The following is a 14191-nucleotide window of genomic DNA, read 5'->3' as shown; positions in this document are numbered from 1 at the left end:
GCACATCCTTCTTCTTCTTCCTCCTCTTCCCATACTTTCTTTATGCCGCCAACCACACCATATCCTCATGAGACCATTCTGACTGCAAAGCCTCTCCCCTTCCACCATCACCTACAACATTCTCCACCCCACTCACCACAACAGTCCCCCCATCCTTCACCCCAGCACCCCCACCATCATTCACCCTATCCCCCGAAACCTCATGCCCTCCAGTCCTCAGACGCTGGGGAGTGGGGGTCGGTGCAACCATGCACACCAGTCCAACTCCCTCCACAGCCCCTACTACCTCTAAAGAGGCTGACACAGGAGGATCAGACACAACATAAACTGAAACCGACTCAGGGGGCACAACACAAGGGGATGACACAACATTGGATGGACCATCAGACACTGATTGCACTGAGACAACAGGGACAGAAACATTGGGGACCCCTGGTACAGCCCCCTTCTCCTCTGTCTCCTCCATGTCCAGACGAAAAAAACTCTTCCTCCAAAGCTGACTGGTTATGCAAGACTTCAGGGCACTAACTGTACGCATGCCCAAACTTATCACAAAGATTGCATTTGATCTTATTGCAATCCTTAGCCAAATGTACCAGACCCTGACATAGAGAGTACTTCATCTCTGGACATGAGGAGGCGAAATGACCCAGAGAACTGCACTTATTACAGAGCTTGGGCTGCCCAGGATAAAACACAACAATCCCAATCTTCCCAATAATGGTTGAGGAGGGAAGATGCTGGACCACATTCTCAAACACATGCAACCTCATCTGCACTGACCACCCACCTGTCCATATGCCCCTCTAATCCACAATCAATTGTGTAGATGTAGGGGCTTGGTGTAGATGTGAGACTAGGTGTAGGGGATCGTTGTGTATATGTAGGGGCTCGGTGTAGATGTAGGGGATCGGTGGAGATGTAGGCGCTCAGTGTACAGGATTGGTGTATATTTAGGGGCTCGGTGTAGATGTGAGGCTCAGTTTAGGGGATCGATGTAGATGTAATGGCTCAGTGTAGGGGATCAGTGTATATGTAGGGGATCAGTGTATATGTAGGAGGCTCGGTGTAGATGTAGGGGATCAGTGTAGGGGATCGCTGTATATTTAGGGGCTTGGTTTAGGCTCGCTGTAGGGCAGGCATGTCCAAACTCCTTTAATATGGCTCCAAAGTTAATTTGGAAAAATCTATTGTTATGGCCCCTGGGAATCCCCGAGCGCTGCTCAGGACCCCTGGGATCTCTGGATCTTTCAATGCCGCAGGACTGCACGTATGCCATATTAGTTCTTTTATCATTAATTTTATACATCATCCTATATATGCTACTTTTTTGAATGACTTATACTCAAAATATTGGTCCATCCCGGCCCGCTGCATCCAATTCCGTTTTTTCCTGTTACTTATGAATAAACTATTGTTAACACCCACCGCCCTCCAACACCAACTTTATATTCCTTGCTCAATATGGCCTCATGCTTAGCCTGATTAGGGAGCACTAAAAAAACACAAATAAATCCAGTGCTAGTATGACAGGACCAGCGTCTTCTCCATGATAATTGGCATAACACCTGGGGGTCAAGTAGCAGCTGTGTAGGAACACAACACATCAGGAGGGATGTTTAAAAATATCAGTTACACAAGGGTTAACCACATATAAGCCCTATATGAACCCACCAATGATAATTTCTGATAGTAGCAATAATAGTCATGAATGATGCCAATGTAGTAAAAAGAACAATGAAAAGTTGTCAGAATAACCATACGAGAAGCATGCACTCCTTACGCTCCCCTGGCTCCCCTGCATTGGGTCACCACACATGCCGCTTACCACCAGTGGCTCTATAGTGGTTCAAGCCTTGTTTTGGTTCTCCTTCCCCCAGAGTCTGACGTCACGTCCGGGTCCCCTTCCCGGTCGGCACTCATCGTGGGTGATCGGAGCGGCCGCAGACGGCGATCTTCCTTGCCTCCTATACCGGGCATTGTGTGACTCCTTTTCCAACCTTCCCTGTCTAGGATTGAGGCATTCCATTATCATCTCCTCACAGCCTGAGCAAGGCACAACTTTCCACAGTGCTGCATTGTTCCTGGCTGTTTTTATGCCTTCACACACACTGGATGGTCACCAAGCTGTGAGTTTTTAACTCCTTATTTTAGCTTCACCATTACAGATCCAGCGGGGGTCGTTGTACAAGGTGTACTGCTGTTTTATACATACATGGAACTGATTTGGAATAAAACTTTTCAATGTTTTATTTACTACCAGTGGTGGCTGGTGCTCAAAATTTTTTTTGGGGGGGGGGGGGGGGTGGCGCAAACAGAAAAATGTAATAGGCATTGCTTTGCGGCAAAAAACGCTGTAAAAAATTGCGTGACTTTGAGGTCGCAAAAGTGTGAAAGAGGCCTTCAGTAATTAAGGTATAGTCTGCCCCCTTTCAATGCAGAGAGACCAGCATGCCCTGTTTCAATGCAGAGAGACCAGCGTGCCCCCTTTCAATGCAGAGTGACCAGCGTGTCCCCTTTCAATGCAGAGAGACCAGCGTGCCCCCTTTCAAAGCAGAGAGACCAGCTTGCCCCCTTTCAATGCAAAGAGACCAGCATGCCCCCTTTCAATGCACAGTGACCAGCGTGCCCCCTTTCAATGCACAGTGACCAGCGTGCCCACTTTCAATGCACAGTGACCAGCGTGCCCCATATTCAATGCACAGTGACCAGCGTGCCCCCTTCAAAACACTGACCAGCGTGCCCCCTTCAATGCAGAGACCAGCGTACATGCCCCCTTCAATGCAGTGACCAGCGTGCATGCCCTCTTAATGCAGGGACCAGCGTACATGCCCCCTTCAATGCAGTGATCAGCGTACATGCCCCCTTCAATGCAGTGACCAGCATACATACCCCCTTCGATGCAGAGACCAGCGTACATGCCCCCTTCAATGCAGTGACCAGCGTACATGCCCCCTTCAATGCAGAGACCAGCGTACATGCCCCCTTCAATGCAGTGACCATCGTACATGCCCCCTTCAATGCAGTGACCAGCGTACATGCCCCCTTCAATGCAGTGACCAGCGTACATACCTCCTTCAATGCAGTGACCAGCATACATGCCCCCTTCAATGCAGAGACCAGCGTACATGCCCCCTTCATTGCAGAGACCAGCATACATGCCCCCTTTAATGCAGTGACCAGCATACATGCCCCCATCAATGCAGAGACCAATGTACATGCCCCCTTCAATGCAGAGACCAGCATACATGCCCCCTTCAATGCAGTGACCACCATACATGTCCCCTTCAATGCAGTGACCGGCATACATGCCCCCTTCAATGCAGAGACCAGCGTACATGCCCCCTTCAATGCAGTGACCAGTGTACATGCCCCCTTCAATGCAGTGACCAGCATACATGCCCCCTTCAATGCAGAGACCAGTGTACATGCCCCCTTCAATGCAGTGACCAGCGTACATGCCCCCTTCAATGCAGACACCAGCGTACATGCCCCCTTTAATGCAGAGACCAGCGTACATGCCCCCTTCAATGCAGACACCAGCGTACATGCCCCCTTCAATGCAGAGACCAGCGTACATGCCCCCTTCAATACAGTGACCAGCATACATGCCCCCTTCAATGCAGTGACCAGCGTACATGCCCCCTTCAATGCAGAGACCAGCGTGCGTGCCCCCTTCAATGCAGAGACCAGCGTACATGCCCCCTTCAATGCAGTGACCAGTGTACATGCCCCCTTCAATGTAGAGACCAGCGTGTGTGCCCCCTTCAATCCAGTGCATTTACCTGGATCAGCAGCAGCGGTGGTGGCGGCGTGGCTTCTCCTCAGTCCCCCAGGGTGCCTCCTCGGGTCCTCCTGCTCCCGCCTCCTCCTCGGCAAATGACATGGGGTTTGCCTTGCGGCCAATCAGGAATCAGGTATTAGACCCGCTCCCTGATTGGCCAGGAGAAGGATCCGTGTGACAATAGTGAATTTTCATTCACTATTGTCACACAATGGGTGGAGTCGGGGCGCACTGCTCTGCGCCCCGGGTCCACCCTTTGCATCGCCTGATTAGAGCCTCTGGCTCTAATCAGGTGATGCAAAAAAAGCCCCATTGCACTCCATTCATCCGGCGCTCCTGCATGCAGATTAGGGGGCCGGACGCATGGATGGGGGGGGGGGGGGCGGCGCCCCTGCGCCCCCAACACACCGGCCGCCACTGTTTACTACATTTGCATCATTCATGACTAATATTTCTGCCATCATTAATCATCATCAGTGGGTTCATATAGCGCTTATATGTGGTTAACCCTTGTGTGACTGATTAGGGAGCATGCATACTCCTAATTGAGATGAATACATTGTAAAATCTCAGTTAATGTCAGTTGGTCTAAATACGTTATAAATATGTTTGGACACAACATGTATACTTGGTGTTATGTTCCCGTTCATATTTTTTTAACTTAAAAGTTGACAGACAAACTTTATTACCAATAATATGTAATGTACTTTACAATATTCCTGACATACAGTATATTTCAGCTTCCTGGATTTTTTTTCATCTAGCCTTCAGATATGAAAGACAGAGTGATTTAACACCTGTTTAGATTTGTCATCCATGTGACAAAATGAAAAGTATGCCTTTTGCAATAAACTTTGCATAAAATAGTTAAATTGCATTTAATTTTAATGGTCCAAAGAATGTCAGGCAAAATGGTTGGCCCTCACACATGTTCACTTCATCAAATCTGGCCCTCTTTGAAAAAAAGTTTGGAGAACCCTGCTGTAGGGGTCGGTGTATATGTAGGGACTCGTTGTAGATGTAGGGGATGGGTGTAAATGTAGGGGCTTGTGTAGGGGATCGGTATATATGTAGGGGCTTGGTGTATATGTAGGGGATAGGTGTAGATGTGGGGCTTGGTGTAGATGTAGGGGATCGGTGTAAATGTAGGGGATCAGTGTAGGGTATAGGTGTATATGTAGTGGCTCGGTATAGATGTAGGGGATCGTGTTGATGTAGAGGCTTAGTGCAGGGGATTGGTGTTTATGTAGGGGATTGGCGTAGTTGTAGGGAATCGGTGTAGATGTGGGGGATCGGTGTATATGTAGGGGCTCGGTATAGATGTAGGGCATTAAGGTAGATGTAGGAGAACAGTGTATATGTAGGGGCTTGATGTAGGAGATTGGTGTAGATGTAGGGGATCGTTGTAGATGTAGGGGTTCGGTATAGATGTAAGGGATCATGTATATGTAGGGGCTCAGTATAGATGTAGGGGATCAGTGTATATGTAGCGGCTCGGTGTGATGGATCGGTGTATATTTAGGAGTTTGGTGTAGATGTAGGGGATCGGTGTATATGTAGAGGCTCTGTGTAGGGGTTTGGTGTATATGTAGGCGCTCAGTTTAGATGTAGGGGATCTGTGTATATGTAGGGGCTTAGTGTATATGTAGGGGATCAGTGTAGATGTAGGGGATCGATTTATAGATGTAGGAGATCCTATAGATATAGGAGATCAGTGTAGATGTAGGGGGTCGGTGTAGAAGTGGGAGATCGGTGTATATGTAGGGGCTCGATATATATGTAGGGAATCGGTGTAGATGTAGGAGATCGTTGTATTTGTAGGGGCTAGGTGCAGGGGATCGGTGTATATGTAGGGGCTCGTTGTAGATGTATGGGATCGGTGTCTATGTAGAGGCTCAGTGTAGGGGATCGGTGCATATGTAGGGACTGGTGTAGATGTAGGGGATCGGGGTAGATGTAGGGGATCGATATAGATGTGGGATATCCTATAGATGTAGGAGATCGGTGTAGATGTAGGTGATCGGTATAGATGTAGGAGATCGTATAGATGTAGGAGATCAGATAAAGATGTAGGGGATCGATATAGATGTAGGGGATCGTATAGATGTAAGAGATCGGTAAAGATGTAGGCGATCAGTATAGATGTAGGAGATCATATAGATGTAGGAGATCAGTATAGATGTAGAGGATCAGTGTACATGTAGTGGCTCAGTATAGATGTAGGGGATCAGAGTATATGTAGTGGCTCAGTATAGATGTAGGGGATCAGAGTATATGTAGTGGCTCAGTATAGATGTAGGGGATCAGTGTATATATAGTGGCTCGGTATACATGTAGGGGATCGGTGTATTTGTAGTGGCTCGGTGTAGATGTAAGAGATCGGTATAGATGTAGGGGATCAATATAGATGTAGGAGATCGGTATAGATGTAGGGGATCAGTGTATATATAGTGGCTCGGTATACATGTAGGGGATCGGTGTATTTGTAGTGGCTAGGTTTAGATGTAAGACTAAGAGATCGGTATAGATGTAGGGATCAGTGTATATATAGTGGCTCAGTATACATGTAGGGGGTCAGTGTATATATAGTGGCTCGGTATACATGTAGGGGATCTGTGTATTTGTAGTGGCTAGGTTTAGATGTAAGACTAAGAGATCGGTATAGATGTAGGGATCAGTGTATATATAGTGGCTCTGTATAACATGTAGGGGATCGGTGTATTTGTAGTGGCTCGGTGTAGATGTAAGAGATCGGTATAGATGTAGGGGATCAATATAGATGTAGGAGATCAGTATAGATATAGGGATCAGTGTATATATAGTGGCCCGGTTTACATGTAGGGGATCGGTGTATTTGTAGTGGCTCGGTGTAGATGTAAGAGATCGGTATAGAGGTAGGGGATCAATATAGATGTAGGAGATCAGTATAGATGTAGGGATCAGTGTATATATAGTGGCCCGGTATACATGTAGGGGATCGGTGTATTTGTAGTGGCTCGGTGTAGATGTAAGAGATTGGTGTAGATGTAGGGGATCAATATAGATGTAGGAGATCAGTATAGATGTAGGGATCAGTGTATATATAGTGGCCCGGTATACATGTAGGGGATCGGTGTATTTGTAGTGGTTCGGTGTAGATGTAAGAGATCGGTATTGATGTTGGGGATCATTATAGATGTAGGAGATCGGTATAGATGTAGGGGATCAGTGTATATATATAGTGGCTCGGTATACATGTAGGGGATCGGTGTATTTGTAGTGGCTAGGTTTAGATGTAAGACTAAGAGATCGGTATAGATGTAGGGATCAGTGTATATATAGTGGCTCGGTATACATGTAGGGGATCAGTGTATATATAGTGGCTAGGTATACATGTAGGGGATTGGTGTATTTGTAGTGGCTAGATTTAGATGTAAGACTAAGAGATTGGTATAGATGTAGGGATCAGTGTATATATAGTGGCTCGGTATACATGTAGGGGATCAGTGTATATATAGTGGCTAGGTATACATGTAGGGGATCGGTGTATTTGTAGTGGCTAGGTTTAGATGTAAGACTAAGAGATCGGTATAGATGTAGGGATCAGTGTATATATAGTGGCTCTGTATAACATGTAGGGGATCGGTGTATTTGTAGTGGCTCGGTGTAGATGTAAGAGATCAGTATTGATGTAGGGGATCAATATAGATGTAGGAGATCAGTATAGATGTAGGGATCAGTGTATATATAGTGGCCCGGTATACATGTAGGGGATCGGTGTATTTGTAGTGGCTCGGTGTAGATGTAAGAGATCGGTATAGATGTAGGGGATCAATATAGATGTAGGAGATCAGTATAGATGTAGGGATCAGTGCATATATAGTGGCCCGGTATACATGTAGGGGATCGGTGTATTTGTAGTGGCTCCGTGTAGATGTAAGAGATCGGTATAGATGTAGGGGATCAATATAGATGTAGGAGATCAGTATAGATGTAGGGGATCAGTGTATATATAGTGGCCCGGTATACATGTAGGGGATCGGTGTATTTGTAGTGGCTCGGTGTAGATATAAGAGATCGGTATAGATGTAGGGGATCAATATAGATGTAAGAGATCGGTATAGATGTAGGGATCAGTGTATATATAGTGGCCCGGTATACATGTAGGGGATCGGTGTATTTGTAGTGGCTCGGTGTAGATGTGAGAGATCGGTATAGATGTAGGGGATCAATATAGATGTAGGAGATCAGTATAGATGTAGGGATCAGTGTATACATAGTGACCCGGTATACATGTAGGGGATCGGTGTATTTGTAGTGGCTCGGTGTAGATGTAAGAGATCGGTATAGATGTAGGGGATCAATATAGATGTAGGAGATCAGTATAGATGTAGGGATCAGTGTATATATAGTGGCCCGGTATACATGTAGGGGATCGGTGTATTTGTAGTGGCTCGGTGTAGATGTAAGAGATCAGTATCGATGTAGGGGATCAATATAGATGTAGGAGATCAGTATAGATGTAGGGATCAGTGTATATATAGTGGCCCGGTATACATGTAGGGGATCGGTGTATTTGTAGTGGCTCGGTGTAGATGTGAGAGATCGGTATAGATGTAGGGGATCAATATAGATGTAGGAGATCAGTATAGATGTAGGGATCAGTGTATATATAGTGGCCCGGTATACATGTAGGGGATCGGTGTATTTGTAGTGGCTCGGTGTAGATGTAAGAGATCGGTATCGATGTAGGGAATCAATATAGATGTAGGAGATCAGTATAGATGTAGGGATCAGTGTATATATAGTGGCCCGGTATACATGTAGGGGATCGGTGTATTTGTAGTGGCTCGGTGTAGATGTGAGAGATCGGTATAGATGTAGGGGATCAATATAGATGTAGGAGATCAGTATAGATGTAGGGATCAGTGTATATATAGTGGCCCGGTATACATGTAGGGGATCAGTGTATTTGTAGTGGCTCGGTGTAGATGTAAGAGATCGGTATCGATGTAGGGGATCAATATAGATGTAGGAGATCAGTATAGATGTAGGGATCAGTGTATATATAGTGGCCCGGTATACATGTAGGGGATCGGTGTATTTGTAGTGGCTCGGTGTAGATGTAAGAGATCGGTATCGATGTAGGGAATCAATATAGATGTAGGAGATCAGTATAGATGTAGGGATCAGTGTATATATAGTGGCCCGGTATACATGTAGGGGATCGGTGTATTTGTAGTGGCTCGGTGTAGATGTAAGAGATCGGTATCGATGTAGGGGATCAATATAGATGTAGGAGATCAGTATAGATGTAGGGATCAGTGTATATATAGTGGCCCGGTATACATGTAGGGGATCGGTGTATTTGTAGTGGCTCGGTGTAGATGTAAGAGATTGGTATAGATGTATGGGATCAATATAGATGTAGGAGATCGGTATAGATGTAGGGATCAGTGTATATATAGTGGCCCGGTATACATGTAGGGGATCGGTGTATTTGTAGTGGCTCGGTGTAAATGTCGGAGATCGGTATAGATGTAGGGGATCAATATAGATGTAGGAGATCAGTATAGATGTAGGGGATCAGTGTATATATAGTGGTTAGGTATACATGTAGGGGATCGGTGTATTTGTAGTGGCTCGGTGTAGATGTAAGAGATCGGTATAGATGTAGGGGATCAATATAGATGTAGGAGATCAGTATAGATGTAGGGATCAGTGTATATATAGTGGCTCGGTATACATGTAGGGGATCGGTGTATTTGTAGTGGCTCGGTGTAGATGTAAGAGATCGGTATAGATGTAGGGGATCAATATAGATGTAAGAGATCGGTATAGATGTAGGGATCAGTGTATATATAGTGGCCCGGTATACATGTAGGGGATCGGTGTATTTGTAGTGGCTCGGTGTAGATGTAAGAGATCGGTATAGATGTAGGGGATCAATATAGATGTAGGAGATCAGTATAGATGTAGGGATCAGTGTATATATAGTGGCCCGGTATACATGTAGGGGATCGGTGTATTTGTAGTGGCTCGGTGTAGATGTAAGAGATCGGTATCGATGTAGGGGATCAATATAGATGTAGGAGATCAGTATAGATGTAGGGATCAGTGTATATATAGTGGCTCGGTATACATGTAGGGGATCGGTGTATTTGTAGTGGCTCGGTGTAGATGTAAGAGATCGGTATAGATGTAGGGGATCAATATAGATGTAGGAGATCGGTATAGATGTAGGGATCAGTGCATATATAGTGGCTCTGTATAACATGTAGGGGATCGGTGTATTTGTAGTGGCTCGGTGTAGATGTAAGAGATCAGTATTGATGTAGGGGATCAATATAGATGTAGGAGATCAGTATAGATGTAGGGATCAGTGTATATATAGTGGCCCGGTATACATGTAGGGGATCGGTGTATTTGTAGTGGCTCGGTGTAGATGTAAGAGATCGGTATAGATGTAGGGGATCAATATAGATGTAGGAGATCAGTATAGATGTAGGGATCAGTGCATATATAGTGGCCCGGTATACATGTAGGGGATCGGTGTATTTGTAGTGGCTCGGTGTAGATGTAAGAGATCGTTATCGATGTAGGGGATCAATATAGATGTAGGAGATCAGTATAGATGTAGGGATCAGTGTATATATAGTGGCTCGGTATACATGTAGGGGATCGGTGTATTTGTAGTGGCTCGGTGTAGATGTAAGAGATCGGTATAGATGTAGGGGATCAATATAGATGTAGGAGATCAGTATAGATGTAGGGATCAGTGTATATATAGTGGCCCGGTATACATGTAGGGGATCGGTGTATTTGTAGTGGCTCGGTGTAGATGTAAGAGATCGGTATAGATGTAGGGGATCAATATAGATGTAGGAGATCAGTATAGATGTAGGGATCAGTGTATATATAGTGGCCCGGTATACATGTAGGGGATCGGTGTATTTGTAGTGGCTCGGTGTAGATGTAAGAGATCGGTATCGATGTAGGGGATCAATATAGATGTAGGAGATCAGTATAGATGTAGGGATCAGTGTATATATAGTGGCCCAGTATACATGTAGGAGATCGGTGTATTTGTAGTGGCTCGGTGTAGATGTGAGAGATCGGTATAGATGTAGGGGATCAATATAGATGTAGGACAGTGGTTCTTAACCTGGGTTTGATCGAACCCCAGGGGTTCGGTGGGTCAGTCTCGAGGGTTCGGCACACCCTCCGCTAGTACCACTTCGCTGTCAGGGACTATTTCTCCAGTTTCGGGCATATCCTTCCGCTCCCGCTCCGCGCCGTCATCATGGAAATACATAACATCCAGTGGCGTAGCGTAGGTGGTGCAGGGGGGGCCGGCCACACCGGGCGCAACATCTGGAGGGGGCGCATCTGCTCCGCAGTGTCATGTCACTCACTCTGTCATGATAGGCTGGCCGCCGCCGCCCGCTGAGTCTGCTCGCACTCGCAGCTCTCTCTGCCCCTGGCTCACTCTCGCTGCTGGCTGTGCAGCTCGGCTCCCGGCCGAATCCGATCCAGCCAGAGCCGGCGTCGCCCACTGTGGAGTGGTGGGGGGGGGGGAGACAGGCCAGGCGTGCGGTGCTGAGAGGGACTGTCTGGGGGAGGGACTAACCCATGCCGAGGCCGCCCAGCGCAGTGCGGGAGAGAACCACCAGGCCAGGCAGCAGCAGCAGCAGAAGAAGCCGGCAGGTGAGAGGCCAGAGAGCCAGTGGTGACAGTCGTGCTGCAGCCTGCAGGGGGGGAAACCTAGCCTGTGATTGGGAGTTGGGACACAGGTGAAAAAAAGGTAGGACTGGAGTAGTACTGGCTGTACTAGTCTAGTGACTGACTGTCTGACTGACTGTGTGAGAACACTAAGAAGACTATGTAAAGAGGATCTATTTTATGGGGAACCTGGCCTGCTGTAAGGGGGGGAGATCTAAATGGGGGACGGGACCTCACCTCACCCTGGCCTGCTGTAAGGGGGGATCTATATGGGGGACATGATCCCCCATATAGATCCCCCCTTACAGTAGGCCAGGGTGAGGTGAGGTCCCCCATATAGATCCCCCCCTACAGCAGACCAGGGTGAGGTTAGGTCACTCTGGGGTCCCCCATATAGATCCCCCCCCTACATCAGGCCAGGGTCTGGACCTCACCTCACCCTGTCCTGCTGTAAGGGGGGAGATCTATATGGGGGACGGGACCTCACCTCACCCTCACCCTCACCTCACCCTGGCCTGCTGTAAGGGGGGGTCTATATGGGGGACCTCACCCTGGCCTACTGTAAGGGGGGATCTATATGGGGGACCAGGTCCCCCATATAGATCCCCCCTTACAGCAGGCCAGGGTGAGGTGAGGTGAGGTCCCGTCCCCCATATAGATCCCCCTTTACAGCAGGCCAGGGTGAGGTGACATGAGACATGATAATGACATGAGAGTGGCACTTGCCAAGATAAAGCCGCGCATCTCTGAACTGGTCTCTGAAAGACAACAGCAGAAGTCACATTAATTTGCAGTAAATATTCATTATTATGTTTTTGTTTTTGTGTGAAAATCATATATTTAATGGTTTTGTTCTTTGTTCTTAATGGTTTTGTTCATTTTGTGCACCTATGTATAAATATATACCTAAAATAATATATACCTATGTTTTGAATTTGAAAAAATCATATTTTATTTTTCCAATTAAGAAGGGTTCGGTGAATGCGCATATGAAACTGGTGGGGTTCAGTACCTCCAACAAGGTTAAGAACCACTGATGTAGGAGATCAGTATAGATGTAGGGATCAGTGTATATATAGTGGCTCGGTATACATATAGGGGATCGGTGTATTTGTAGTGGCTAGGTTTAGATGTAAGACTAAGAGATCGGTATAGATGTAGGGATCAGTGTATATATAGTGGCTCTGTATACATATAGGGGATCGGTGCATATATAGTGGCCCAGTATACATGTAGGGGATCGGTGTATTTGTAGTGGCTCGGTGTAGATGTAAGAGATCAGTATCGATGTTGGGGATCAATATAGATGTAGGAGATCGGTATAGATGTTGGGGATCAATATAGATGTAGGAGATCGGTATAGATGTAGGGGATCAGTGTATATATAGTGGCTCGGTATACATGTAGGGTATCAGTGTATATATAGTGGCTCTGTATACATATAGGGGATCAGTGCATATATAGTGGCCCGGTATACATGTAGGGTATCAGTGTATATATAGTGGCTCTGTATACATATAGGGGATCAGTGCATATATAGTGGCCCCGTATACATGTAGGGGATCGGTGTATATATAGTGGCTCTGTATACATATAGGGGATCAGTGCATATATAGTGGCCCGGTATACATGTAGGGTATCAGTGTATATATAGTGGCTCGGTATACATATAGGGGATCAGTGTATATATAGTGGCTCGATATAGATGTAGGGGATCAGTGTATATATATAGTGGCTCGGTATACATATAGGGGATCAGTGTATATATAGTGGCTCGATATAGATGTAGGGGATCAGTGTATATATATAGTGGCTCGGTATTCATATAGGGGATCAGTGCATATATAGTGGCCCGGTATACATGTAGGGTATCAGTGTATATATAGTGGCTCGGTATACATATAGGGGATCAGTGCATATATAGTGGCTCGGTATACATGTAGGGTATCAGTGTATATATAGTGGCTCGGTATACATATAGGGGATCAGTGTATATATAGTGGCTCGATATAGATGTAGGGGATCAGTGTATATATAGTGGCTCGGTATACATATAGGGGATCAGTGCATATATAGTGGCCCGGTATACATGTAGGGTATCAGTGTATATATAGTGGCTCGGTATACATATAGGGGATCAGTGCATATATAGTGGCTCGGTATACATGTAGGGTATCAGTGTATATATAGTGGTTCGGTATACATATAGGGGATCAGTGTATATATAGTGGCTCGATATAGATGTAGGGTATCAGTGTATATATAGTGGCTCGGTATACATATAGGGGATCAGTGTATATATAGTGGCTCGATATAGATGTAGGGGATCAGTGTATATATAGTGGCTCGGTATACATATAGGGGATCAGTGCATATATAGTGGCCCGGTATACATGTAGGGTATCAGTGTATATATAGTGGCTCGGTATACATATAGGGGATCAGTGCATATATAGTGGCTCGGTATACATGTAGGGTATCAGTGTATATATAGTGGCTCGGTATACATATAGGGGATCAGTGTATATATAGTGGCTCGATATAGATGTAGGGGATCAGTGTATATATAGTGGCTCGGTATACATATAGGGGATCAGTGCATATATAGTGGCCCGGTATACATGTAGGGTATCAGTGTATATATAGTGGCTCGGTATACATATAGGGGATCAGTGTATATATAGTGGCTCGATATAGATGTAGGGG

This window comes from Pelophylax lessonae, assembly GCF_965119305.1.
Source record: "Pelophylax lessonae genome assembly, chromosome: 3".
In the NCBI taxonomy this organism is placed as follows: Eukaryota; Metazoa; Chordata; class Amphibia; order Anura; family Ranidae; genus Pelophylax; species Pelophylax lessonae.
Note: the sequence above shows the minus strand (reverse complement) of the source record.